The 13,869-nt window shown below is 46.3% G+C and overlaps 1 non-coding gene across 1 annotated transcript; it reads left to right on the top strand.

Moving 5' to 3' along the window:
• The first annotated feature begins 13,085 nt into the window (after positions 1–13,085).
• LOC125773198 (5.8S ribosomal RNA) lies at positions 13,086–13,243 on the top strand. Its single transcript, XR_007419953.1, has one exon. It is a non-coding gene; the product is annotated as a 5.8S ribosomal RNA (ribosomal RNA).
• Positions 13,244–13,869: the final 626 nt, after the last annotated feature.

Below are 13,869 nucleotides of genomic sequence, written 5' to 3'. Positions count from 1 at the left end.
AAACCGCCTAAAAAGTTTTGGTTTTGCAAAATTTTGAAAAGTGCGTCAAAAAAATTTTTTCAAAAAGTACCAAATCGTGATCAGAACTCACTATAGACCATAAAAAGTGAAATCCGATGGTCATTTGCAACACTTGGTCAATCGAGAAAAATTTCACTTTTTTACTAGAGTCGGGTACCCTGAACGAAAAATCGCTCAAGTAATGGTTTTTGGCCAATAACTCGAATACTAGACGTCGGAAGGGGGTGTCGTAGAACAATTTTTTGTAGCCCTTGAAATTACCTTTCGAATGATATATACTTGATTTTTGGCCAAAAAGTTCCCTAGACTAGTAAAAATCGCATCATTTTACTAGAGTCGGGTACCCTGGACGAAAAATCGCTATAGTTGCGGTTTTTGGCTAATAACTCGAATACTAGACGTCGGAGGGGGGTGTCGTGGAACAATTTTTGGTAGCCCTTGAAATTATCTATCGAATGACATATACTTGATTTTTGGCCAAAAAGTTCCCTAGACTAGTAAAAATCGCATCATTTTACTAGAGTCGGGTACCCTGGACGAAAAACCGCTTAAGTTGCGGTTTTTGGCTAATAACTCGAATACTAGACGTCGCAGGGGGGTGTCGTGGAACAATTTTTGGTAGCCCTTGAAATTATCTATCGAATGACATATACTTGATTTTTGGCCAAAAAGTTCCCTAGACTAGTAAAAATCGCATCATTTTACTAGAGTCGGGTACCCTGGACGAAAAACCGCTATAGTTGCGGTTTTTGGCTAATAACTCGAATACTAGGCGTCGGAGGGGGGTGCCGTAGAACAATTTTTGGTAGCCCTTGAAATTATCTATCGAATGACATATACTTGATTTTTTGACCAAAAAGTTCCTAGACTAGTAAAAATCGCATCATTTTACTAGAGTCGGGTACCCTGGACGAAAAACCGCTATAGTTGCGGTTTTTGGCTAATAACTCGAATACTAGACGTCGCAGGGGGGTGTCGTGGAACAATTTTTGGTAGCCCTTGAAATTATCTATCGAATGACATATACTTGATTTTTGGCCAAAAAGTTCCCTAGACTAGTAAAAATCGCATCATTTTACTAGAGTCGGGTACCCTGGACGAAAAACCGCTTAAGTTGCGGTTTTTGGCTAATAACTCGAATACTAGACGTCGCAGGGGGGTGTCGTGGAACAATTTTTGGTAGCCCTTGAAATTATCTATCGAATGACATATACTTGATTTTTGGCCAAAAAGTTCCCTAGACTAGTAAAAATCGCATCATTTTACTAGAGTCGGGTACCCTGGACGAAAAACCGCTATAGTTGCGGTTTTTGGCTAATAACTCGAATACTAGGCGTCGGAGGGGGGTGCCGTAGAACAATTTTTGGTAGCCCTTGAAATTATCTATCGAATGACATATACTTGATTTTTTGACCAAAAAGTTCCTAGACTAGTAAAAATCGCATCATTTTACTAGAGTCGGGTACCCTGGACGAAAAACCGCTATAGTTGCGGTTTTTGGCTAATAACTCGAATACTAGACGTCGCAGGGGGGTGTCGTGGAACAATTTTTGGTAGCCCTTGAAATTATCTATCGAATGACATATACTTGATTTTTGGCCAAAAAGTTCCCTAGACTAGTAAAAATCGCATCATTTTACTAGAGTCGGGTACCCTGGACGAAAAACCGCTTAAGTTGCGGTTTTTGGCTAATAACTCGAATACTAGACGTCGCAGGGGGGTGTCGTGGAACAATTTTTGGTAGCCCTTGAAATTATCTATCGAATGACATATACTTGATTTTTGGCCAAAAAGTTCCCTAGACTAGTAAAAATCGCATCATTTTACTAGAGTCGGGTACCCTGGACGAAAAACCGCTATAGTTGCGGTTTTTGGCTAATAACTCGAATACTAGGCGTCGGAGGGGGGTGCCGTAGAACAATTTTTGGTAGCCCTTGAAATTATCTATCGAATGACATATACTTGATTTTTTGACCAAAAAGTTCCTAGACTAGTAAAAATCGCATCATTTTACTAGAGTCGGGTACCCTGTACGAAAAACCGCTATAGTTGCGGTTTTTGGCCAATAACTCGAATACTAGACGTCGGAGGGGGGTGCCGTAGAACAATTTTTTGTAGCCCTTGAAATTACCTTTCGAATGATATATAGTGGTTTTTTGGTCAAAAAGTGACCCCGAGACTAGTAACCCTCCATACACAAAACCGCCTAAAAAGTTTTGGTTTTGCAAAATTTTGAAAAGTGCGTCAAAAAAATTTTTTCAAAAAGTACCAAATCGTGATCAGAACTCACTATAGACCATAAAAAGTGAAATCCGATGGTCATTTGCAACACTTGGTCAATCGAGAAAAATTTCACTTTTTTACTAGAGTCGGGTACCCTGAACGAAAAATCGCTCAAGTAATGGTTTTTGGCCAATAACTCGAATACTAGACGTCGGAAGGGGGTGTCGTAGAACAATTTTTTGTAGCCCTTGAAATTACCTTTCGAATGATATATAGTGGTTTTTTGGTCAAACAGTGACCCCGAGACTAGTAACCCTCCATACACAAAACCGCCTACAAAAACTTTGTTTTGAAAAATTTTGAAAAGTTCAAAAAAATTTTTTTTTCAAAAACTACTAAAACGTGATAAGAACTTACTATAGACCATAAAAAGTGATATCCGATGATAATTTGCAAAAGTTGGTAACTAGTAAAAAATTTCACTTTTTTACTAGAGTCGGTGCAACGAGAAAAAAAAAGTCCGTGATGGAGAAAAATGGCACGTTTTCCACGCCTGTACGCTTTCGTTTACTATATAGGGGGTAGGTGAGCCAGAAGCATGAATTTGACTGAGTACGTATCTTTATGAATTGGGCCCTTCTAAATCGATTGAGACTACCCCCAGGACGATCGGACGACTGCTTCTGGCTCAAAATGTGGTTTTTAGATTTTGATCGTCAATTATGAGAGAAAAAATCGATTAGAAGTAAAGATACGAAATGCTTGGTCTAAGTTGGGAAACGACTTCGGATATTTGTTGGACGTTGTCGTAGAAGGTCCGAGGACCAAGGAAAAGTGATTTCCAAGTGGATTTATGCACTATTAGTCGATGGTAAGATGTGAAATTAGTAGAACTTACCATACAGTTTGCGAAGTTGAAGCAATCGGTTGGTGAATATGGTACTGTCTGTCCAATTTGGTGGTTCGGAATGAGTGAAACGATGTTGATGATGGATAGACGTTCCGATTGCCCCCGATCGGGGAACATATAGTGGTCTTTAAGGTCCAAGTACCTATGTTTTGGTAAGCAGAACTGAGAGTTAAAGGATGAAAGTCGGCCATTCCTAATATCATCCTATCGGTGGTTCGCGAGTTGTTTGAGGACCGGAGCAGCTCGCGATGAAACGGTCCTAGGGTATTGGTTATCCATCCAAGGAAGAGTAAATGCGATCCTAGATGTGTGTCGTTGGCCGTTCTACCGGTATCGCCTATCGATGAGATATCGACGGGCATGCCTTACTCGAAAGTTGAATTCTAGGATCGATGGTCAAACAGACCTATGAGAGATAAACCAAACTGAACACGTATTGATGTCGGCTTTTCCTATCATTTGATGCCGCAGGTTGTTTAGGGACCGGAGCAGCTTGCGGCCGAGACGGTCCCCGGGGGTTTCTTTCTCCAAGGAGAAGAAACGATTAAGCAAAAGTTGTAGCAAGATACGATCCTCTGATGTGTCGTTGGCCGTTCAAGCGGTATCGCCTGTCGATGAGATATCGATGGGCATGCCTTACTCTCCCGACTGGATTACTGAGAGTTTAATCAGGGATCGATGGTCAAACAGACCAATGAGCGATAAACCAAACTGAACACATATTGATGTCGGCATTTCCTATCATTTGTCGCAGGTTGTTTAGGGACCGGAGCAGCTTGCGACCGAGACGGTCCCCGGGGGTTTCTTTCTCTAAGGAGTGGAAACGATTAAGCAAAAGTCGTAGCAATAATCGATCACCTGATGTGTCGTTGGCCGTTCTTGCGGTATCGCCTGTCGATGAGATATCGATGGGCATGCCTTACTCTCCTGACTGTTTAATTGAGAGTTATAATCAGGGATCGATGGTCAAAAAGACCTATGAGCGATAAACCAAACTGAACACATATTGATGTCGGCATTTCCTATCATTTGTCGCAGGTTGTTTGGGGACCGGAGCAGCTTGCGACCGAGACGGTCCCTTCCCGAAAGATGGTGAACCGAGTCGTCTGGCGTAAAAACCGGACGACTCGAAAGGGCTTGACCCTTTCAAGTGAGCGATAATCACATTCTACGCTCAGTTCGACAGCTACAAGGCAATCACTCGCTATGTTCAGAGCTAATACATGCAACATGCCGGCATTGTTTCCACCGACGCATGGATTCAAGACTGGTGCACTTATTAGTTAAACCGTTCGCCTCCGGGTGTTTCGAGTTCAAGTCTGGATGAGGATTGTTCTTGCTGGTAATAGCTTGAGCCCCTGAATAAGGGGTCGAAGCGTACATCTTGAGACCATGTACAACATATTACCAAATCGGCACCATGGGTTCGGGTGCAAGTGATGTAACCGTGAAAGATGTTGAGCAGCCCAACATCGGTTTACACACGCATAATAGGAAGGCAGCGCTGTCGACTGGTCAGTCGTGTAAGAAGTGTGCATTATCGATCACAAATATATTGGTGATCTGTAGGTTGCGCATACACCATGCCCGGTGTAAAGTGCCGTGGTCCCCCCCGGGGGGCTGCATCAAACCGTTCGCCACGCGAACTACCCAATGGAACGAACTCGATGCATTTAATAAGAAGAAGAGATGATAATGAAACACGGTCGATTAAAGAGTTGAAAACGTTGAAATACCTATAAGCAAGTCTTAAGTTGGTGGTGACCGTTACGCCCCAACAAATTGGTGCCTTACCCTACACCAAAGAGCCATTCAACATGGTTCAAGTGAGCGATAATCACATTCTACGCTCAGTTCGACAGCTACAAGGCAATCACTCGCTATGTTCAGAGCTAATACATGCAACATGCCGGCATTGTTTCCACCGACGCATGGATTCAAGACTGGTGCACTTATTAGTTAAACCGTTCGCCTCCGGGTGTTTCGAGTTCAAGTCTGGATGAGGATTGTTCTTGCTGGTAATAGCTTGAGCCCCTGAATAAGGGGTCGAAGCGTACATCTTGAGACCATGTACAACATATTACCAAATCGGCACCATGGGTTCGGGTGCAAGTGATGTAACCGTGAAAGATGTTGAGCAGCCCAACATCGGTTTACACACGCATAATAGGAAGGCAGCGCTGTCGACTGGTCAGTCGTGTAAGAAGTGTGCATTATCGATCTCCAATATATGAGCTCAGTATGACAGCCCAATTGGTAATCCTCGGGACCTCCAGAAAGGAAGCTGGATGAGGATTACCAAATCGAAAGTTGATAAGTGTAGTGGTGCCACTTAGTCAACTTGTATCCCGAAAGATGGTGAACCGAGTCGTCTGGCGTAAAAACCGGACGACTCGAAAGGGCTTGACCCTTTCAAGTGAGCGATAATCACATTCTACGCTCAGTTCGACAGCTGCAAGGCAATCACTCGCTATGTTCAGAGCTAATACATGCAACATGCCGGCATTGTTTCCACCGACGCATGGATTCAAGACTGGTGCACTTATTAGTTAAACCGTTCGCCTCCGGGTGTTTCGAGTTCAAGTCTGGATGAGGATTGATCTTGCTGGTAATAGCTTGAGCCCCTGAATAAGGGGTCGAAGCGTACATCTTGAGACCATGTACAACATATTACCAAATCGGCACCATGGGTTCGGGTGCAAGTGATGTAACCGTGAAAGATGTTGAGCAGCCCAACATCGGTTTACACACGCATAATAGGAAGGCAGCGCTGTCGACTGGTCAGTCGTGTAAGAAGTGTGCATTATCGATCACAAATATATTGGTGATCTGTAGGTTGCGCATACACCATGCCCGGTGTAAAGTGCCGTGGTCCCCCCCGGGGGGCTGCATCAAACCGTTCGCCACGCGAACTACCCAATGGAACGAACTCGATGCATTTAATAAGAAGAAGAGATGATAATGAAACACGGTCGATTAAAGAGTTGAAAACGTTGAAATACCTATAAGCAAGTCTTAAGTTGGTGGTGACCGTTACGCCCCAACAAATTGGTGCCTTACCCTACACCAAAGAGCCATTCAACATGGTTCAAGTGAGCGATAATCACATTCTACGCTCAGTTCGACAGCTACAAGGCAATCACTCGCTATGTTCAGAGCTAATACATGCAACATGCCGGCATTGTTTCCACCGACGCATGGATTCAAGACTGGTGCACTTATTAGTTAAACCGTTCGCCTCCGGGTGTTTCGAGTTCAAGTCTGGATGAGGATTGTTCTTGCTGGTAATAGCTTGAGCCCCTGAATAAGGGGTCGAAGCGTACATCTTGAGACCATGTACAACATATTACCAAATCGGCACCATGGGTTCGGGTGCAAGTGATGTAACCGTGAAAGATGTTGAGCAGCCCAACATCGGTTTACACACGCATAATAGGAAGGCAGCGCTGTCGACTGGTCAGTCGTGTAAGAAGTGTGCATTATCGATCTCCAATATATGAGCTCAGTATGACAGCCCAATTGGTAATCCTCGGGACCTCCAGAAAGGAAGCTGGATGAGGATTACCAAATCGAAAGTTGATAAGTGTAGTGGTGCCACTTAGTCAACTTGTATCCCGAAAGATGGTGAACCGAGTCGTCTGGCGTAAAAACCGGACGACTCGAAAGGGCTTGACCCTTTCAAGTGAGCGATAATCACATTCTACGCTCAGTTCGACAGCTGCAAGGCAATCACTCGCTATGTTCAGAGCTAATACATGCAACATGCCGGCATTGTTTCCACCGACGCATGGATTCAAGACTGGTGCACTTATTAGTTAAACCGTTCGCCTCCGGGTGTTTCGAGTTCAAGTCTGGATGAGGATTGATCTTGCTGGTAATAGCTTGAGCCCCTGAATAAGGGGTCGAAGCGTACATCTTGAGACCATGTACAACATATTACCAAATCGGCACCATGGGTTCGGGTGCAAGTGATGTAACCGTGAAAGATGTTGAGCAGCCCAACATCGGTTTACACACGCATAATAGGAAGGCAGCGCTGTCGACTGGTCAGTCGTGTAAGAAGTGTGCATTATCGATCACAAATATATTGGTGATCTGTAGGTTGCGCATACACCATGCCCGGTGTAAAGTGCCGTGGTCCCCCCCGGGGGGCTGCATCAAACCGTTCGCCACGCGAACTACCCAATGGAACGAACTCGATGCATTTAATAAGAAGAAGAGATGATAATGAAACACGGTCGATTAAAGAGTTGAAAACGTTGAAATACCTATAAGCAAGTCTTAAGTTGGTGGTGACCGTTACGCCCCAACAAATTGGTGCCTTACCCTACACCAAAGAGCCATTCAACATGGTTCAAGTGAGCGATAATCACGCTCTACGCTCAGTATGACAGCTGCAAGGCAATCACTCGCTAAGTTCAGAGCTAATACATGCAACACGCCGGCATTGTTTCCACCGACGCATGGATTCAAGACTGGTGCACTTATTAGTTAAACCGTTCGCCTGCGGGTGTTTCGAGTTCAAGTCTGGATGAGGATTGTTCTTGCTGGTAATAGCTTGAGCCCCTGAATAAGGGGCCGAAGCGTACATCTTGAGAGTAAATGTACAACATATTACCAAATCGGCACCGTGGGTTCTGGTGCAAGTGATGTAACCATGAAAGATGTTGAGCAGCCCAACATCGGTTTACACACGCATAAGGGGTTTATTGTTATCTGTAGGTTGCGCATACACCATACCCGGTGTAAAGTGCCGTGGTCCCCCAGGGGGCTGCATCAAAACGTTCGCCATGCGAACTACCCAATGGAACGAACTCGATGTATTGAAAGAGATGAACAATTAATAGCGAGAATAGGGGCCCGGAAGCAATTCCGCGGCCCTACGGTCGATTCAAGAGTTGAAACGTTGTACAATCGTGGATAGCACCTAGTGCTAATATGGTGAGAGATAATGTGTGAGGAAATTTAGTTTCCTAAAGTTTAGTTAGTGGTTTCCGTTGTGCCCTAACAAACTTAAAGTTGGTGGTGACCGTTACACCCCAACAAATTGGTGCCTTACCCAACACCAAAGAGCCATTCCATATGGTTCTAGAGAGAGAGAGTTGTGTGGAAATTTATTTTCCACTAAGCGAGTGTGTGTCTGTAGTGGAACGAATTCTGGTTGATCCTACCAGTAATATACGCTTGTCTCAAAGGTTAAGCCATGCATGTCTAAGTACAAACATAAATGAATGTGAAACCGCATAAGGCTCAGTATAACAGCTATAATTCACAAGATCATCCTACCACTAGTTACTTGGATAACTGTGGAAAATCCAGAGCTAATACATGCAACATGCCGGGACTGTTGCCCTCGCGGGTAGCTGAACTGGTGCACTTATTAGTTAAACCAATCGCCTCCGGGCGGCTTGAGTTGAAGTCTGGATAAGGACGCAGATCGTATGGTCGCTTGTCGACTGACGACAGATCTTTCAAATGTCTGCCCTATCAACTATTGATGGTAGTGTAGAGGACTACCATGGTTGCGACGGGTAACGGGGAATCAGGGTTCGATTCCGGAGAGGGAGCCTGAGAAATGGCTACCACATCCAAGGAAGGCAGCAGGCGCGTAAATTACCCAATCCCAGTACGGGGAGGTAGTGACGAGAAATAACAATATGGACCTCTCTAACGATGGTCCATAATTGGAATGAGTTGAGTATAAATCCTTCAACAAGGATCAAGTGGAGGGCAAGTCTGGTGCCAGCAGCCGCGGTAATTCCAGCTCCACTAGCGTATATTAAAGTTGTTGCGGTTAAAACGTTCGAAGTTGATTGCCCGTCCAGACACGTGACCGCCACGGGCGCCCGGTTACACGCCGGGGCCGTTCGTGCGCGCGCTCACGGCTGCGACTCACAATGGTGTACTTGGGCGTTACTCTGTGAACGAGTACCGTGCTACCGGTTAACTCCGGCACGGGCTCCTCATGGTGCTCAAGATACTCACATTTACCTTGAACAAATTAGAGTGCTCAAAGCAGGCTAAGACAAAGCGTCCGGCCCCCCCGTGGGGTTGGCGTTGGCCGAGAATAATCTTGCATGGAATAATGGAATATGACCTCGGTTTATACGATTTCGTTGGTTTGTCAGAAACCTAGAGGTAATGATTAACAGAAGTAGTTGGGGGCATTGGTATTACGGCGCGAGAGGTGAAATTCGTAGACCGTCGTAGGACCAACTGAAGCGAAAGCGTTTGCCATGGATGCTTTCTTTAATCAAGAACGAAAGTTAGAGGATCGAAGGCGATTAGATACCGCCCTAGTTCTAACCGTAAACGATGCCAATTAGCAATTGGGAGACGCTACCCCTATTCGGTGCTCTCAGTCGCTTCCGGGAAACCAAAATCGGGTTCCGGGGGAAGTATGGTTGCAAAGTTGAAACTTAAAGGAATTGACGGAAGGGCACCACAAGAAGTGGAGCTTGCGGCTTAATTTGACTCAACACGGGAAAATTTACCAGGTCCAAACTTATCGAGGTAAGACAGATTGATAGCTCTTTCTCAAATTTAAGGGTAGTGGTGCATGGCCGTTCTTAGTTCGTGGAATGATTTGTCTGGTTAATTCCGATAACGAACGTGACTCAAACATGCTAACTAGAACGCTGTCAGCAGTGCGCCTCCGGGCGCACCTGACGTTACAGCCGGGCGGCGCCTTCACGGGCGGTCGTCGGCTACGTTTGCCCTGCTTAGCGGGACAACTTGTGTTTAGCAAGCTGAGAATGAGCGATAACAGGTCCGTGATGCCCTTAGATGTTCTGGGCTGCACGCGTGCTACAATGTGGGTCGCAGCGTGTTCTCGCCAATAGGCGCCCCCATTCCGAGAGGAACGGGAAATCACTAAAATGCCCATCTAGTCGGGATTGGGGACTGCAACGGTCCCCATGAACCTGGAATTTCTAGTAAGCACTAGTCATTAGCTAGTGCTGATTACGTCCCTGCCCTTTGTACACACCGCCCGTCGCTACTACCGATGGATTATTTAGTGAGGTTTCTGGAGGCTTACCTTCCGCGGTTCCTTCGTGAGCTGCAGCTGGCATGGCTGAAGTTGACCGAACTTGATGATTTAGAGGAAGTAAAAGTCGTAACAAGGTTTCCGTAGGTGAACCTGCGGAAGGATCATTACTGATGATCGTCCGCGAGTGACCAACCATGGGCTGCCTTCGGTGTAGCTCGGTCGCTCGCTTGCTATGTGTCAGAATTTGTTGAAAGCCAACTCGTTCGTTGTACACTTTGATGGGTGACCATCACTGTGTCTCCGTGCCGTGCTAGATCCCCCCTAGCCGTAAGGCACTTTGAACGCCCCTTCGACGACGAGTTACAAGAGTGTGGTATGTGTCAGAATCTGGTGAAGCTTTCTGCATGTGATGTGCCTTGTGTGGATCCGTGGCCATTGCATTGTGTCTGGTGCTTAGATACCCAGACACTTAGAACGCTTGCGCGGAAAGCAAACTCGATCGTTGTACACTTTGATGGGTGACCATCACTGTGTCTCCGTGCCGTGCTAGATCCCCCCTAGCCGTAAGGCACTTTGAACGCCCCTTCGACGACGAGTTACAAGAGTGTGGTATGTGTCAGAATCTGGTGAAGCTTTCTGCATGTGATGTGCCTTGTGTGGATCCGTGGCCATTGCATTGTGTCTGGTGTGTAGGTACCCAGACACTTAGAACGCTTGCGCGGAAAGCAAACTCGATCGTTGTACACTTTGATGGGCAACCATCACTGTGTCTCCGTGCCGTGCTAGATCTCCCCTAGCCGTAAGGCACTTTGAACGCCCCTTCGACGACGAGTTACAAGAGTGTGGTATGTGTCATAATCTGGTGAAGCTTTCTGCATGTGATGTGCCTTGTGTGGATCCATGGCCATTGCATTGTGTCTGGTGTGTAGGTACCCAGACACTTAAGCAAACTCGATCGTTGTACACTTTGATGGGCGAGCATCACTGTGTCTCCGTGCCGTGTAAGAGCTCCCCTGGCCATCAGGCACTTGAAAGGTCCTTGGACGACGAGTTACAATAGTGGTGTGTTAGATACGTCAGATTACGGTGTCTACTACTGTGCAATACGTATCCGGCTACGGCACGGAACGAACGGGAACTGTGGTGCAGACAAACAAGAGTTAAGCCTATTAGTCATTAACTCTAAGGACGGGGCCATGGGGCGGTACGCAAAGGATACGGATGAGCGAGTATGCAGGCCCAATACTCAATAGCTCGATCCGATCCAAGCACATGAGTTGACTGCGGCGCCAGGTTAACCAATGTGCTAGATTCTATTTGGCCAGTAGAATCTTGTGTCTTATGCGATTTGATACCAAGACACCAGAACGAAAGTTAGTTGAAGAGTTATTAAACTCTTATGAAGTATGGTTGTGCAATCACAACTTATGACTTTAACCTATAAAGTGGATATGGACTTGCAATTATAACATGGAATCTCTACACACCCCATGAGCTCGATCCAATCCACGCACACGAGTTGCCTGATTAGCGACAGGTATACCGATGTGCAATACGTATCCGGCCATAGGCACGGAACGAACAGGAACTGTGGTGCAGACATACAAGGGCCATGGGGCGGTACGCAAAGGATACGGATGAGCGAGTATGCAGGCCCAATACTCAATAGCTCGATCCGATCCAAGCACATGAGTTGACTGCGGCGTCAGGTTAACCAATGTGCTAGATTCTATTTGGCCAGTAGAATCTTGTGTCTTATGCGATTTGATACCAAGACACCAGAACGAAAGTTAGTTGAAGAGTTATTAAACTCTTATGAAGTATGGTTGTGCAATCACAACTTATGACTTTAACCTATAAAGTGGATATGGACTTGCAATTATAACATGGAATCTCTACACACCCCATGAGCTCGATCCAATCCACGCACACGAGTTGCCTGAGTAGCGACAGGTATACCGATGTGCAATACGTATCCGGCCACGGCACGGAACGAACGGGAACTGTGGTGCAGACATACAAAGAGTTAAGCCTACTAGTCATTAACTCTAAGGACGGGGCCATGGGGCGGTACGCAAAGGATACGGATGAGCGAGTATGCAGGCCCAATACTCAATAGCTCGATCCGATCCAAGCACATGAGTTGACTGCGGCGCCAGGTTAACCAATGTGCTAGATTCTATTTGGCCAGTAGAATCTTGTGTCTTACGCGATTTGATACCAAGACACCAGAACGAAAGTTAGTTGAAGAGTGATTAAACTCTTATGAAGAATGGTTGTGCAATCACAACTTATGACTTTAACCTATAAAGTGGATATGGACTATCAATTATAACATGGGGCACACACCATGTTCTCGATCCAATCCACGCACACGAGTTGCCTGAGTAGCGACAGGTATACCGATGTGCAATACGTATCCGGCCATAGGCACGGAACGAACAGGAACTGTGGTGCAGACATACAAGGGCCATGGGGCGGTACGCAAAGGATACGGATGAGCGAGTATGCAGGCCCAATACTCAATAGCTCGATCCGATCCAAGCACATGAGTTGACTGCGGCGTCAGGTTAACCGATGTGCAATACGTATCCGGCCATAGGCACGGAACGAACAGGAACTGTGGTGCAGACATACAAGGGCCATGGGGCGGTACGCAAAGGATACGGATGAGCGAGTATGCAGGCCCAATACTCAATAGCTCGATCCGATCCAAGCACATGAGTTGACTGCGGCGCCAGGTTAACCGATGTGCTAAGAGAGTTGTTCCTGGGCCTTCAAAGTGACTTCAAAACTATCTTAGCGAATGGTGGCCATGGGCGTAGACATGAGCCACAAGTCACAAGGCCTGGGACTATTGGGTAATAAAGACAACTTAGTCAGAAAGTTAGTCTTTGGACGTACCACCGGGATTGTGTTACATTGGGAACCTTACTATAAAACCCTAGGCAGGGGATCACTCGGCTCATGGATCGATGAAGACCGCAGCTAAATGCGCGTCACAATGTGAACTGCAGGACACATGAACACCGATAAGTTGAACGCATATTGCGCGTCGGACGATTAAACCCGGCCGATGCACACATTCTTGAGTGCCTATCAATTCCTTGATATACAACAAACCAAACTTCAGGGTGGAGCGTGCCACAATAGAACACTATGGCGAGCAGCCCGTCTAGTGTCGTGGGGGAAACACGCTTCCACACTGTGCATAATGGCGTGCTCGGGACCTTTGTTGGGACCGCAGGGCGCTGAAAGTAAAGGGGTGAACCGCATAAATCGCACGCACGTAAACGCGCACACACACAAATAGAGTGAGACGTATCGTAGGATACCGCTAAGAGTACGTTGTGAAACATGGGGAAATTCAATCGAAAACCTCTTTGATGTCCAAGAATTCGTTGACCGTATCCGTCGTAATACTGGATCAACGTGCTTGGGGGAAAACGTCAAAGGGTTTTATAATAGTGGTGCATGATTAACCCATCGATGCCCGAGGGGAACATGTTGTCCAATACAATAGTGGTGCAGTTGGCTCGACATGCTCGGGGGGAGACATCGTGGGTCCAAGTCGACCAAGTCGACCGGGAGTTGTTGTTGAGAGATCGAATCAAAACGATGCCGAGCGGAACTCGTTGTCCTTATTGGAGTGATATTCGGACAACGTGCTCGGGGGGGCCATCGTTGATTCAAAAATGACCGTAAATTGCCCAATCCGTGTGTG

This window comes from Anopheles funestus (assembly GCF_943734845.2).
Source record: "Anopheles funestus chromosome X unlocalized genomic scaffold, idAnoFuneDA-416_04 X_unloc_24, whole genome shotgun sequence".
NCBI classification, from domain to species: Eukaryota; Metazoa; Arthropoda; class Insecta; order Diptera; family Culicidae; genus Anopheles; species Anopheles funestus.
This window is presented reverse-complemented; position numbering and strand designations above follow the sequence as displayed.